This window comes from Euphorbia lathyris, chromosome 2 (genome assembly GCF_963576675.1).
Source record: "Euphorbia lathyris chromosome 2, ddEupLath1.1, whole genome shotgun sequence".
In the NCBI taxonomy this organism is placed as follows: domain Eukaryota; kingdom Viridiplantae; phylum Streptophyta; class Magnoliopsida; order Malpighiales; family Euphorbiaceae; genus Euphorbia; species Euphorbia lathyris.
The window spans coordinates 27964051-27978505 of NC_088911.1; positions in this window are offsets into that span (position 1 = coordinate 27964051).

Sequence of the window (14455 nt, forward strand, 5' to 3'; positions counted from 1 at the left end):
TCAAATTGGACAACTCGCTAAATCAATTCCATCCCGCAAAGAGGGAAGTCTTCCAAGCCATACGGAAGAAAATCCGAAAGAGCATGTTAAGGCTATCACTCTTCGTTCAGAGAAAAATTACTTAGGCCCGGAAATGCCCGAAAATTCGACTTTACATGGAACTGATTTACCGAAGCCTAAAGAAGATACATTAAAACAAAAAGATGCACCGATTGACTCTAGTACAAAAACTTTTGTACCCAAACCACCTTTTCCACACAAAGTCCGCAATAAGGACTATGACAAACAACTTTTAACATTTTTAGACAAACTTAAGAATTTGCATATTAATTTAACGTTTATGGATGCAATTACGCAAATTCCCATTTATGGAAAATTCCTCAAAGATTTAATTTCAAAGAAAATCAGTTGGGAAGGAATTTCATCCATTTCACTAACTGAAGATTGTAGTTCGATTGTGTCAAGCAATTTGCCCACGAAACTCAAAGACCCCGGATGTTTTACCATTCCATGTAAATTGGGCGATATAGAATTCCCAAGTTGTCTTTGTGATTTAGGAGCAAGTATTAACTTGATGCCATTATCTATTTTTAATAAGTTAGGCTTAGAAGAAGACATCAAACGTACCAATATGGTTTTACAATTAGCGGATCAAACCACTAAAAGACCATATGGTATAATTGAGGATGTTTTAGTTAAAGTTGACAAATTTATTTTTCCTACCGATTTCGTTATTTTAGATTTTGCTTATGATGTAAATTGTCCGCTAATCTTTGGTAGACCGTTCATGAACACGGGACGTGCTCTAGTTGATGTATCGGAAGGGAAAGTAGTTTTACGAATAGGAGATGATAAGATTGAGTTTGATATGAACCAAGCAATGAAATATCCTATGGAAGATTTCGCTTGTATGAAACTTGATTTAATTGAAGAATGTGTAAATGACATTGTTCAAAAAGAAGAAATAATAGAACCTATAATGAGTGAGGAACTAGATGATAAGGACCCAGAACCTTTGATTCGAGAAGATGGACCAGTTCCGCCTTCAATTATAGTTCCACCTAAATTAGAACTTAAAGAATTACCAAGTCATTTGAGGTACGCTTTCTTAGGCGAAGGCGATTCTCTACCTATTATTATCTCTAACAAATTAACACAAGTCCAAGAAGAGAAATTGAAAGAAGTTGTTAGAAATAGGATAGGAAGTATGGGTTGGTAAATTTCAGACTTAAAAGGTATTAATCCAAGTATTGTAATGCATAGAATTCACTTAGAAGAAGATAAGCCACCTAAAGCGGATAGGCAAAGACGCCTAAATCCGAACATGAAAGAAGTAGTAAAAAATGAGATTACTAAACCTCTGGACAATGGAATCATTTATCCTATTTCGGATAGTGAATGGGTTAGTCCAATCCATTGTGTTCCTAAAAAGGGAGGCATAACTGTTGTAAGGAATGAAGAAGGTGAATTAATACGTACACGAACCACCACTAGTTGGAGGGTTTGTATAGATTATAGAAATCTAAATAAAGCAAGTAGGAAAGATCATTTTCCTCTTCCTTTCATTGATCAAATGATCGAAAGGATAGTTGGTCATGCTTTCTACTGTTTTCTTGATGGTTACTCCGGATTCTTTCAAATATACATTTACCCGGATGACCAAGATAAAACAACCTTCACATGTCCTTACGGAACATTTGCATATAGAAGAATGCCCTTTGGTCTATGTAACGCACCTGCAACATTTCAACGTTGTATGACTGCGATTTTTAATGATTTCATTGAAGATATCATGGAAGTTTTTATGGACGATTTTTCAGTTTATGGAGATTCTTTTGATTCGTGCCTAGAAAACTTGGATAAAGTTTTGTCTGGGTGTGAAGAAACAAATTTGGTATTAAACTGGGAAAAATGTCATTTCATGGTTGACGAAGGAATTGTTTTAGGTCACAAAATATCTGAAAAAGGATTAGAAGTAGATAGAGCAAAAACTTCAGTAATAGAGAAATTACCCCCTCCAACTACTGTTAAGGGAGTAAGATCATTCTTAGGACATGCAGGTTTTTACAGAAGATTTATTAAGAATTTTTCTGTAATTTCCAAACCACTTACTAATTTACTCATGAAAGATTCTACCTTTGATTTTAATGAAGAATGCGTTAAAGCTTTCGAAACATTGAAAACTGCTTTAGTCAGTGCACCTATTATTGCTAAACCCGATTGGGATTTACCATTTGAAATTATGTGTGATACAAGTGATTTAGCTGTCGGATGTGTTTTAGGTCAAAGGAAGGATAAGAAACTTCATGTCATTTATTATGCAAGTCACACACTGTCTGGTGCACAACTAAACTACACCACAACAGAAAAAGAAATGTTAGCTGTAGTTTTTGCATGTGACAAGTTTAGGTCATATTTATTAGGTTCAAAAGTTATTATTTATACTGATCATGCAGCATTAAGATATCTATTTGCTAAAAAGGATGCGAAACCGCGTCTAATTAGATGTGTTTTATTGTTACAAGAATTTGATATAGAAATCAAAGACAAAAAGGGAGTAGAAAACCTTGTCGCCGATCATCTATCGAGACTTGAAGATGAAAACGGTCCTATAGATGAAACTATCGGTATACGAGATGATTTTCCTGATGAACACCTCTATCAAATAAAAAGTGCCATGTCACCTTGGTATGCAGATATTGCTAATTATCTTGCAGCCAATATTGTTCCGGAAGGATTAGATTTCCAACAAAAGAAGAAATTTTTCTTCGATATTAAACAATATTTTTGGGAAGATCCTTTTTTGTTCAAAACTTGTGGTGACGGGATAATTAGGAGATGCGTTGGTGAAAATGAATACGAATCCATAATATCGGAATGCCATTCTAGCTCTTATGGAGGACATAATGGAGTTAACAAGACAGCAGCTAGAATATTTGAAAGCGGTTTCTTTTGGCCTACGATGTTTAAGGACGTCCGTTCATTTATTACTCGTTGTGATAAGTGCCAAAGAACAGGAAATCTAGGAAGGAAAGATGAGATGCCCCTCACAACCATATTAGAAGTTGAAGTCTTCGATATGTGGGGAATAGATTTCATGGGACCTTTTCCCCCTTCCAATGGTAAAACTTACATATTAGTTGCCGTTGATTATGTTTCAAAGTGGGTTGAAGCAATTGCAACCCCGACGAACGATTCTAAAGTTGTCGTTAATTTTCTTGACGATATACTTTGTAGATTTGGTTGTCCAAGAGTTATCGTTAGTGATGGCGGTACTCATTTTATAAACAAGAGTTTTGAAACGCTTATGAAAAAGTATGGAGTACGCCACCGCGTATCAACGCCGTACCATCCTCAGTCAAATGGTCAGGCGGAGATATCAAATAGAGAACTCAAATGGATTCTCGAGAAAACAGTTTCATCTTCTAGAAAAGATTGGTCTTCTAAACTCAATAATGCATTATGGGCATACCGTACTGCATTTAAAACACCAATAGGAATGACTCCGTACCGCTTAGTGTATGGAAAGGCATGTCATTTGCCAGTCGAATTAGAACATAAAGCCTATTGGGCTATTAGAGAACTAAACTTTGATTTACAACAAGCAGGTAAGAAACGTTTGTTCAATTTGAATGAGTTAGATGAGTTACGTCATCTATCATACGAAAATGCAAAGATTTATAAAGAAAAAGTGAAAAAATGGCACAATGCAAAAATTAAAGTCAAACACTTTAATGTTGGGGATAAAGTGCTGTTATTTAATTCACGACTCCGTTTATTTCCAGAAAAACTTAAGTCCAGATGGCTAGGACCATATTTAGTCGTCAAAACATTCGATTATGGTTCTTTAGAACTGGAAGGTCCTACCGGAGTTCGATTCAAAGTTAATGGTAATCGATGTAAAATCTATTACGAAAATATTTCACAAATAGGAATTCCGTTCGTAACAAGATTATCTGACCAATAAATTACTCAGTTTATCTTACACAATTTCTTTTGTTTTATTGTTTTTATATTTTTGTTCATTTATTTTATTTTAGTTTAATTTTATTTTATTTTTCCAAAATGCCATTTTTATGATTAGATGACTTTATGTTATGATTTAAATGCATAAAATATTTTTATTTCATGATTTTAGATTTAATTTGTAGGAAATTAAGATGAATTTGAAGTTTCAGGCAATTCTCTGCCGAGAATTTAGAATTCCCTGCCGAGAATCCTCTTTTTAAGAACAGTCCAAATAGGTTAGGATTTCTCTGTTCATACCGAGAATTTTAAATTCTCTACCGTGAATCAGGAAGAGCTATCGATGCCTGATTTCCGCAAGGAAATCGCGTGTCGCGACCGCGGCTTAGCCATTCTCGTTCGCGACACGCTAATTTCTGCGCTCTCAGGTCTGAAACATCCTAACCCTTTCATCGAACCTCTTGCCAAACGAAACATTAGGTTTCTTCATTCCCGAAAGGTGTAATTTTATACCTTTTCATAATTAAAACAACACCTCTTTTCATCTTCAACTCTTATAAATTAATCCTAGGAGATTCAAGTTCTGTTACAATTCTTTTCATTTTTGTCAGAATTCTGATTTTCTTCGCAAACACCGTTCTTTGCTAAAGTAACACAAACTTTGCACCATGCCTACCAAATACAAACCATCTAGGCACAATGATGCCTCAATCAACAAACGCCCAGACTTATCTAAGCGATATGGGGCGCCTTTTCCTATCTTCAACCACGATGAAGGTAGGCGTTATTGGAATCTCCGTTACAAATTCTTCACCGGAATGTTGTATATGGATGAATTCCTTAACAACCAACTTGGAATTAGTGATGACATGAGCCGCTATATGGAGCGCTTAGGGTGGACAAAATTCGCCAAAATGCGATTTCCAATAATAGGCGACTGGATACTCGAATTCTTCTGTACCGTTCGTTTCACTAACAAACGACGGGTACGTCTCAGTTTTCATCGAGAAGGCGAAATCTTCACTTTCGGCTATCCCGAGTTGCATGCTTGGTTTGGTTTTCCCCCAAAGGATACAATCAAACGTCATCCTGGAAGAGACATGACATCCACTGATATTTGGAGAATGCTCACTGGATTCTGGCGATTCAATCCAAAACTCGCCTACAATAAATCTTTTCACTCTAGTTCCATGTTGTATTTGCACAAATTTCTGTGTCACAGTTTATTCGGGCGCACCTTCAGTAGTGTGGTCCGTGACACAGATCTTTATGTCCTTGGAGATATATTCCAGGGAAATGCAGTGGATTCTTCAAAGATTCTGATGGAGGGTCTTGTCGCCGCTTCTCGATCCAAAGATAAGAAGATTGGGTTCGGCAATATAATCTGTGGAATAATTCTCGGTTCAAAGGGTACTATTGATGTTCCCTGGAGTGATGATGATTTCTTCCCGACAATTGACTATGAATTTCTCGAGCACGAAGGACTTGTGAAACGTGTCTTTCGAGCAGGGCCTCAATTTTTGTCTACACCGGAACGTGAAACTTTCGTGCAGTTTCAAATTGATCGTATTAAGGCCAGAAATATCCCGTTTGATAGGGATGAATATGTAGAATAGTTTATGTTTTTCATTTTATTTTTGTATATATTTTATTTTGTATTAATTATTGGTTTGTTTTCATTATTTGTACATATGTTTATATAATAAAGATCTTATTTAGTTCAATTCTTAATTTTATTAGACTTATCCATTTGATCCATTATCTATACTTAGCATATTTCATATGGGTCGATTCTAATTATTCTTACTCAAATTAAGATAAAAAGGATTCACATGAACTAATATGGTTTTCTATTTTTCCACACATATATCCACATTTAATTCTATTTGTAACTCAATTTATTTTCAATGAATTAAGTTATCTTTTTATCATTTCAATTCATGTATTAAATATGTATTAACATGCACTTATTATGCATTTAATATGGTTCTCTTAACTTATATGCATAAATGAACATTTACGTTTCATTAATTCTTCATAACCAATTTATTATACTTTAATTCAATTTATTAAGTTTAAACCTTTGGTTTTCCTTGCAATTAATGTCATTTATTTTAGTTTTTAAGTGCAGGAACACTTAATATTAAGTTCAGGAACCATTCCATCAACAAATATGCACAAACCAAGTCAATAGGCACCCAAATAGGCCATTTTTACCAATTCTCTACCGAGAATTAATAATTCTCGGTATGAGCAGCAAAACTGGACCGATTTCAGGGCGAAAATTCCCTGAAAATCGCGTGTCGCGGCCGCGACTTTGCCATTCGCGATCGCGACACATGTATAATTTGCCCATTTCAATCCGATTTTGACACTAAATTTTGTCTATTCCTATTCCTATTCTACCTATTCACCTACCTATACAACCCTATATAAACCTACCTCTTACACAAACCTCACATCACCTCTATTTTTACCCAATCCCTTACTCCAAACTCTTCCCCAAAAATCTACTTTTACTCTTCCCAATTTATTCACTCCAATTTCTATCATCTTTTCTATTTTTCAATTACTTCCAATTCAACACCCCCAAACTCATCTTCAAGCTTTACTTTTTCTCACAATTCCTTTTTCTTCTTCTTCTTCTTCTCAAACCCTAAAAACCCTAAACACCATCACCATGGTTAGGACTAAGCGTGTTGGTAACAAGCCCGCTGTTACGAAAGCTAATCGCCTTCGGGTTCAATACGGAGCTTATTTCGATATCTATTCGGAGGAGGAAGCCGCTCGTTTCAAACATTTTTCTCAAGCCGACCGCTAATTTGTCGATATGCACTTCTTAGACTTCCATTCGGTAAGAGCATTAAATTTCTCTACTCGAATTGATGCCTTTATTGAAGCGTTGGGTTGGCAAGAATTCGTTAATATGCGTTTCCCGCGTATTAATGAATATGTAGTGGAATTTTTGGTCACTTTGACCATGAACAAGAAGAAAACCTCAATCTCTTTTAGGAATAATGGTATCACATACACCATTGATTATGATGCAATGGGAAATATGTTTGGTTTCCCTACTTCTAATTTTTATGATAAGCCTAAAGATTTTGATAATGATGCGGTTTGGCAAACTCTTTCGGACCAAGATTATTTTAATTCGAAAAACACTTCAAGCAAGTTGATTAAGGACAATTGTGTGTTCTTATTTAATAAGTATTTGAGTTTTTCCTTGTTTGGTCGTGTTGAGAGTTCCAAGATTCAGGTTCGGGATTTGTTTGTTTTGGATAGTTTGCTTAAAGGCTTGCGGATTGATAGCATTGGTATTTTGTTTGATAATTTGTTCCGTGCTTCGAGGGCTAGTACCATTCAGATCCCTCTTTGTAATTTTATCACCGCTATTGTGTTGGGAGCACGGGGTGAATTGGCCGATTATGACATGTCCACCTACCGTGGGTATGTTCCACTTTTGGATATCTCGGCTCTTGAGCGAGCTCATTTATTGCTTCCACAAGGACCTCCCGTCTTTATTTCGTATGCCTCCCGTATTGCCCATCTTCGTGGCACTATGGGTGGTGGCGCTTCAAGTTCTCAATTTGTAGGTACCGAAGGCGGCGGTGAGGCGGAAGGCGAGGAGGATGAACCACCGGCTCAAGCACAACCCCAAGCACCTCAAGCGGAGGATGATCCGGTAGATTTGCGGAGGATTTTGAACCAAATCAATTCCAACAATCGTCAAATGAATTTAAGAATTGATGATTTGGTTGAAAACAATATGGTGATGAATGACAAAATCAACCTTTTGAGGCGTGAACATCAATCAACTCGGCATCAGATGCTTTCCTTTTTCCGACGCCGCAATGTGGAGACGTCACCTACACCTCCCGATTCCCCACCTCAAGCTTAGGTTGTTTTCTTTAATTTTATTATCTTGTTATAATTTGGTACAATTTTCATTTTCATATGTTTGGTACAATTTTCAATTTTTAATTTTATGTTGAATGTTTCATTTGCACCATTCCTATCTTTATTTCGTATGCTTACTTTTTTATTATTCTTGATATCTCGCTTTTGCACCAATGAGGACATGGTCCAATTTAAGTGTGGGAGGAGATGTACATCATTTTCGTTTTTCTAGCATAAATAACAAATGCAACGAATCATTTATAACAAATGCAACGTATTTTGCAACATAAACTTGTTTAAAACGCTATTTTTATTGACTTTACATTTTCATATGTTTTTAAAATTAATCATAAGTTAATATGATTATTTTTAGGTTATCATTATCGTTAGAAATGATATTTCTATACGGGTAATATTTTTCAAATTTTTCACAAATCTCCGATACAATTTTAAGTAAAATTGTCTCGAGTGAATGTATTAAAGATAAAAAAAATTCTTTATTTCAATCTCTGTTTTATATCATGCAATTCATGATTCAATAAATCTTATTTTAAATTTTCAATTAGATTTATAGGCATTAAATTGAACTAACAATTTTTAGCTCGGTTTGATTTCGTCTTACATTAACACCAATTGAAGTTTTTTAAGGAAACTTTAGCCATAATACATGTTGAATTTTAAGTCAATATAGGATGAATGTGCTATCTTTCTTTTTCCCAATTTCAATTTTATATTTCATATTAATTAATCAATTAGTTGAATTCTTAACTTTTGGCCACGATTGAGACCAACCTTATCACAATCGAGGTATGAAAGGAAAGAAAATTAAGTACCGTTTACTTTTGGCCACGGTTGCGACCACCCTTATCACAATCGAGGTATGGAAGGAACGTTAAAAGCAATGATAATAAGCGTGTATAAGTTTAAAGTAACGATTGCGTCCACCCATGGCATGGTCGGTACCTCTTAAGCAAACACTAAGCAAAGTAAAAATACGTATAAGGTTACGGTTGAAACCACCCTTATTTCGAGCGTAACCAAGCAAAAAAATTAAAATCAAGTACTTATTCATTTTAATATATCTCACATATTAGTTTAGGTTTGGGAAAGAAAATTTTAGTGCTTTGAAATACCTTGAGATGAAAGACTCAATAACATGCGTGCTTATATCGTCCTGAATGCTTCAATTCAAAATTGGAAATACAAGACGAATGATATATCGTATTTATACTAAGTTAGTTTGATATTTTGCGTATAAATTTGCCATGCGAAGTTAGTCTTTTTGGCTTAACTAATTTAAAAGGTAATATAGAGATATATGTTTATTTTCATAAAGAGATTAGTTAGAGAATGAATTCAGTGAAATTTTGCTCGGGACTAGCAAAAGATTAAGTGTGGAGATTTGTTAAGCCCAAAATATACCTAAAATATTATCAATAATTACATCAATATTGTTACGAATTTATGCTATTTATAACTGTTTAGAAAGCTTTTACTCCCGAATATGTTTCTTTCATGCAAGGTACATAAATATTTGGTAAAATCCAAAAAGGAGTAAAAAGAGCTCAAAAATAGAAGAAAAACCCTACAAAAGGAGTCGAAGACGACGAAAATTAATAACGCCAAGTCGAGGACACGAACGAGAGCCAAAGAAGTGAAAAATGCTCCGTGCCGCGACCGCGGCCCTAATATTCACGGTCGCGACACGCGTCCCTCAGCCTCTCCTTCCCTTCGTCCGAAGTACAAATTGTTGCTCCCCCATTCTCGGTAGAGAATTTAATATTCTCGGTACGAGCAGGAGATTTTAGGAGCCTAGTTACACACTTTCGTTTTTGATGAAACGCGATCGTTCGGGTGGATAAAGACGTCCTTTCGCAGCGGACACGATCCTTCACAACGGACACGACACTTCAATCATGACTCTTCAACATCTATAAATAAAGTATTGATTGAGAGTTGAAACAATGAATAATGATATATGTGTAGAAGAAAGAGATTAGTGTAGAATTTATGCAGAAATTCCGAATCAAGTGATTCAGAAGTTAGATTTCGATTCTGTTCAAAAGCAATATGATGTACACGCATTGTTTACTAAATAATAACAAATTCAGTAACGTTTAGACATTGTTCCAGTTTAGTTTACATTTTGGTAGTAGACCGACCCAGTCTCTATTACGAAGATTCAACGAGAAGATTGAGTAGAGGATTCGCCCCTGAGCCTGACAAACTCTAACGAAACCCATGGAAAGGATTGACAACCCGTTCACTTGCACGCCGTCGAAGAATTCAATGCTCCATGTTCTCTGTAAACTTGTATCAATTTATATTTCATCTAATAAAGTCCGTTCTATTCGATAGATCTTTATGCAGCACTTATGGTAACCAATCCACTAAAGTGACTGCTGGTGTTTTCATTAAAACGTATTTAATCCAAAATCTTTATAAGGAAACTTTGTTGAACACTTAGGCAAATTATTATCTCGAAAGAGTTTTAATTTGATTAAGGGCAACTATCCCGAAAGGGTTTTGTCGTGTTCAAAGCCAATTAATTAGAGGTTCCGTCATTTATTTCATTTTTATAATTCGTACAAAGTTTAAAGTTGTTTTCTTTGCTTAATGCAAACAAATATACTTGTTTACTTTTCTAAAGTACTAAAACGTTCCTGTTTTGCAAATTCATTCTTAAATCAGATATTTTCTAACATCTTCATATTCTAATCTAATTCTTACTCTAGCAATTTCAAAACCAAAACCGATTAAACGATTTTTCCATATTATAAACCTTAAAGTAAATTTAACCGATTGAAAATAAGTTTTGTTAAAAAACGTTCCCTGTGGGATCGATATCTTTTATTACTACAAGCGTATACCGTGCACTTGCGGAAATCGCTCAACAATTATCATATATTTGTTCATATGTTGAATATATTAGGTTACACATTTTTAATTTCAGTATATATGCCATATGAATGTGGCATGTTGTCGTGTAAAAATTTGTATTACTTGTTTCGCCAAAACATGTTAAAATACTCATGTAGGACTATGTAATATTGTATGATAAGACTGTATGATAAACTTGTATACTAGATAGTTATACTTTCCTTCTTTAAGGAAAACATTTTTATTTTATTTATCTTTTCTTTTCAGCATATGCATACTTGATCACCGAAAATACTGTGTGTCCCTCTTAACCTTGAACTTGAAAATACTCTTCGCATGAGCAAGCAAAACAGGACTATCAAGCCAGATGAAATCACTAAGCCGATCAAAATGGCTGATCCTGAGAACAACACTCCCAACAATAATAGGAACAATGAGAACGCTGAAACATGAGTTGACACTCGCTCGATGAGCGAAATCTTAGTACCACACCGACACCAACACCTGTCTGGGATCGCTGCCCCAAACATTTCAGCTAACACCTATGAAATCAAGTCGGTGATAATTCACTTGATTCAACAAACGGGACTGTTTGGAGGAGAAGAACATGAGAGCCCAAATGATCATCTGGATCGCTTTCTGATGTGCGCAGACACTGCGATAACAAATGGGGTTCCCCAAGATACTGCCAGGCTGAAGCTATTTCCATTTTCACTAACTGGGCAAGCTCTGGAATGGCTGAGAACACTAGAGCCCGGGTCAATCACCACATGGGCAGGATTGGAGAAGGAGTTCTTGTCCTACTACTTTCCTCCCTCGAAGACAGTGATGTTGAGGGGTGAAATCACTTCATTCCACCAACCCAAGCATAAAGCGCTCCACACTTCTTGGACCCGATTCAGAAAAATGTTGTGCATGTGCCCTCATCATGACATACCTAAACATCAGTTGGTGAGCGTCTTCTACCATGGCTTGACGCCCACTAACCGAGCTACTGTGGACTCCACCGCGGGTTGAGATTTGTTTAGGAAGACTGCAACAGAAGCGTATGATATGATCAATGAGCTGGCAAGGAAGACTGTGCAGTGGCAAGAGGAGAAACTCACTGGCCCCACAAGGCAACGGGTATTTGCTGTGGAAGATCAGGAACAGAGCCCATTTGTTGCGGAGCTAAGTAGGAAGATGGATTGTCCTATTGGCTAGGTTCAGCCAACCTCCCACCTGTGTGCATTGTAGCGGCGACCACCATGGAAAGGATTGTCAAGCAGGTAGCCCTTTCGCCGGAGATGGGGTGGAGATGGTCAATTACATTGGGGGACAACCGAGGTACAACCAGAACTATAACAACTACAATCCCAACAACAACTACAACTCCTACAACAACAACAACTACAGGGGGCCTCAACACCCGAACTTATCCTATGGGAACTCAAATCAGAATGTGCTTAGACCTCCCGACGGCTTTGTTCAAGAGCACAGAGAGCAGGGGCTTGTGTTGAGCGATTTCCGCAAGTGCACGGTATACGCTTGTAGTAATAAAAGATATCGAACCCACAGGGAACACTTTTTAACGAAAACATATTTTGAATTGGTTAGATTTACTTTTAAGGTTTATAATATGGAAAATCGTTTAGTTGGATTTGGTTTTGAAATTGCTAGAATAAGAATTGGACTAGAATATGTCAAATGTTAGAAATCACTTCTGATTTAAGGGTGAATATACAAGACAGAAACAATTAGTTCTTTAGAAAAGTAAATAAATGTATTCGTTTGCATTAAGCAAAGAAAACAACTTTAAACTTTGTATAAATTGTAAAAATGTAATAACATAAATTCCTCTAATTAAAAGGCTTTGAACTGCAGACAATCCTCCTACGGTCGGGTTAGATTGCTACCTTAACCAAATTAATACTTTTTCAAGATATCAATTTGTCTAAGTGTTCAACAAAGTTTCCTTGTAATGATTTTGAATTCAAATACGTTTTAATGAAAACACCAGAACTCACTTCGGATCATTTACCAAAGTGCTACATAAAAATCTATCGAATAGAATAAACTTTATTAGATGAAGTATGAATTTGATAAAAGTTTACAGAGAACAACAAGCATGAAAGCTTTCGACGACTTTCAATCGAACGGGTTGTCAATCCTTTCCTTGAACCTCGTTAGAGTTTGTCAGGCTCCGGGGCGAATCCTCTAATAAATCTTCTCGCTGAATCTTCAGAATAGAGACTGGTCTATCTACTACCAAAATGTAAACTAATATGAACAAATCTAAATGCTACTATGTTTGTAATTATTTAATAAACAATATGTGTACATCATATTGCTTTTTACAGAATCGAACTTTTAACTCGGAATCACTTGACTCAGAATTTCTGCATTAATTCTATACTAATCTTCACTTCAATTTTCTATATATCCAACTCTGAAATCAACTCTTTATTTATAGATGTTGAAGAGTCGGGTTTAAGGAACGTGTCTGCTACGAAGAGGCGTTCTTATCCAATCAAACGGACGCGTTTCTTTGTGAACGAACGTGTACGTATAGCCCTTTCAGGATTTCTGATCTTACCGAGAATGTAAATTCTCGGCCGAGAATGGGGGAGCAGAAATTAAGCCTTCGAAATGATAAGGGGGAGAAGCTGGCCGACGCGTGTCGCGACCGAGAATGGAGAATTCTCGGTCGCGACACGGAGTGATTTCCTCCGTCTCTGACTTCGTCCTCGTCCTCATTTCGGTGTGTTTGATTTTCGTCGTTTTTGACTTCTTTTGTAGGGTTTTTCTTCCGTTTTTAACCTCTTTTCGTTCCTATTTGGATTTTACCAAATATTTAGGTACCTTGCAAGAAAGAAACATATTCGGAAGTAAAAGTACGCTAAACGGGTATAAATAGTATGAATTCGTAGCAAAACTGATGTAAATACTAATGATATTTTAGGTATATTTTGGGCTTAACAGCTTGGCATGCCCCCATATCAGCAGCAGAACCAATGGCCTATGCCACCTTCCAAGGAATCTGACGAAGTGGTGACTCTCCTAAAAGAGATTTCGGCTAGGCTTGCTAATAATGAAACCTTCTACAAGGATCTGAGCAATCAGGTAGCTCAGATCAACAGGGACAGACAGGAAAGGCCGCAGGGTTCTCTCCCAAGCACAACGGAGAAGAATCCAAAGATCCTAAGAAAGGATTGAGTAAGGGGGAAAATCGGATTTTCCCCGGTATAAATTTAAAAGTTGAACAATCATTTAAGTTTTCAGTTTTTCTTTCTCTTTTTATGAAATTTGTTGATTGTTTTTATCTTTTCAATTTTGTTCTTTTAGATTGTCAATTTTTGAACCCCCCCGTATATGCTTTCCGTTTCCTTTCTGTTATAAAAAAATGGCGAAATTTCGCCCCGGGAGGCCCAGCTCGGGCGAGCTGCTCGACCGAGACGAGTAGCAGTTCAGGATTTATATATATATATATATATATATATATATATATATATATATATATATATATATATAAGGGGGATGAACATTCATCCCCCTTCTTCATCTTCTTCCTTTCCTTCTTCCCCTTTTCTCTCTTTTTCCTTTTCACAACCCTAACCCCCAAACCTTTGTTTCTAACCCGAAATCAACAAACAAGGTATGAATTCTTACCTATTTTTGATTTCATGCATGATTCTAAGGTTATATTTTAGTTTAGAATATTGATTTTTGA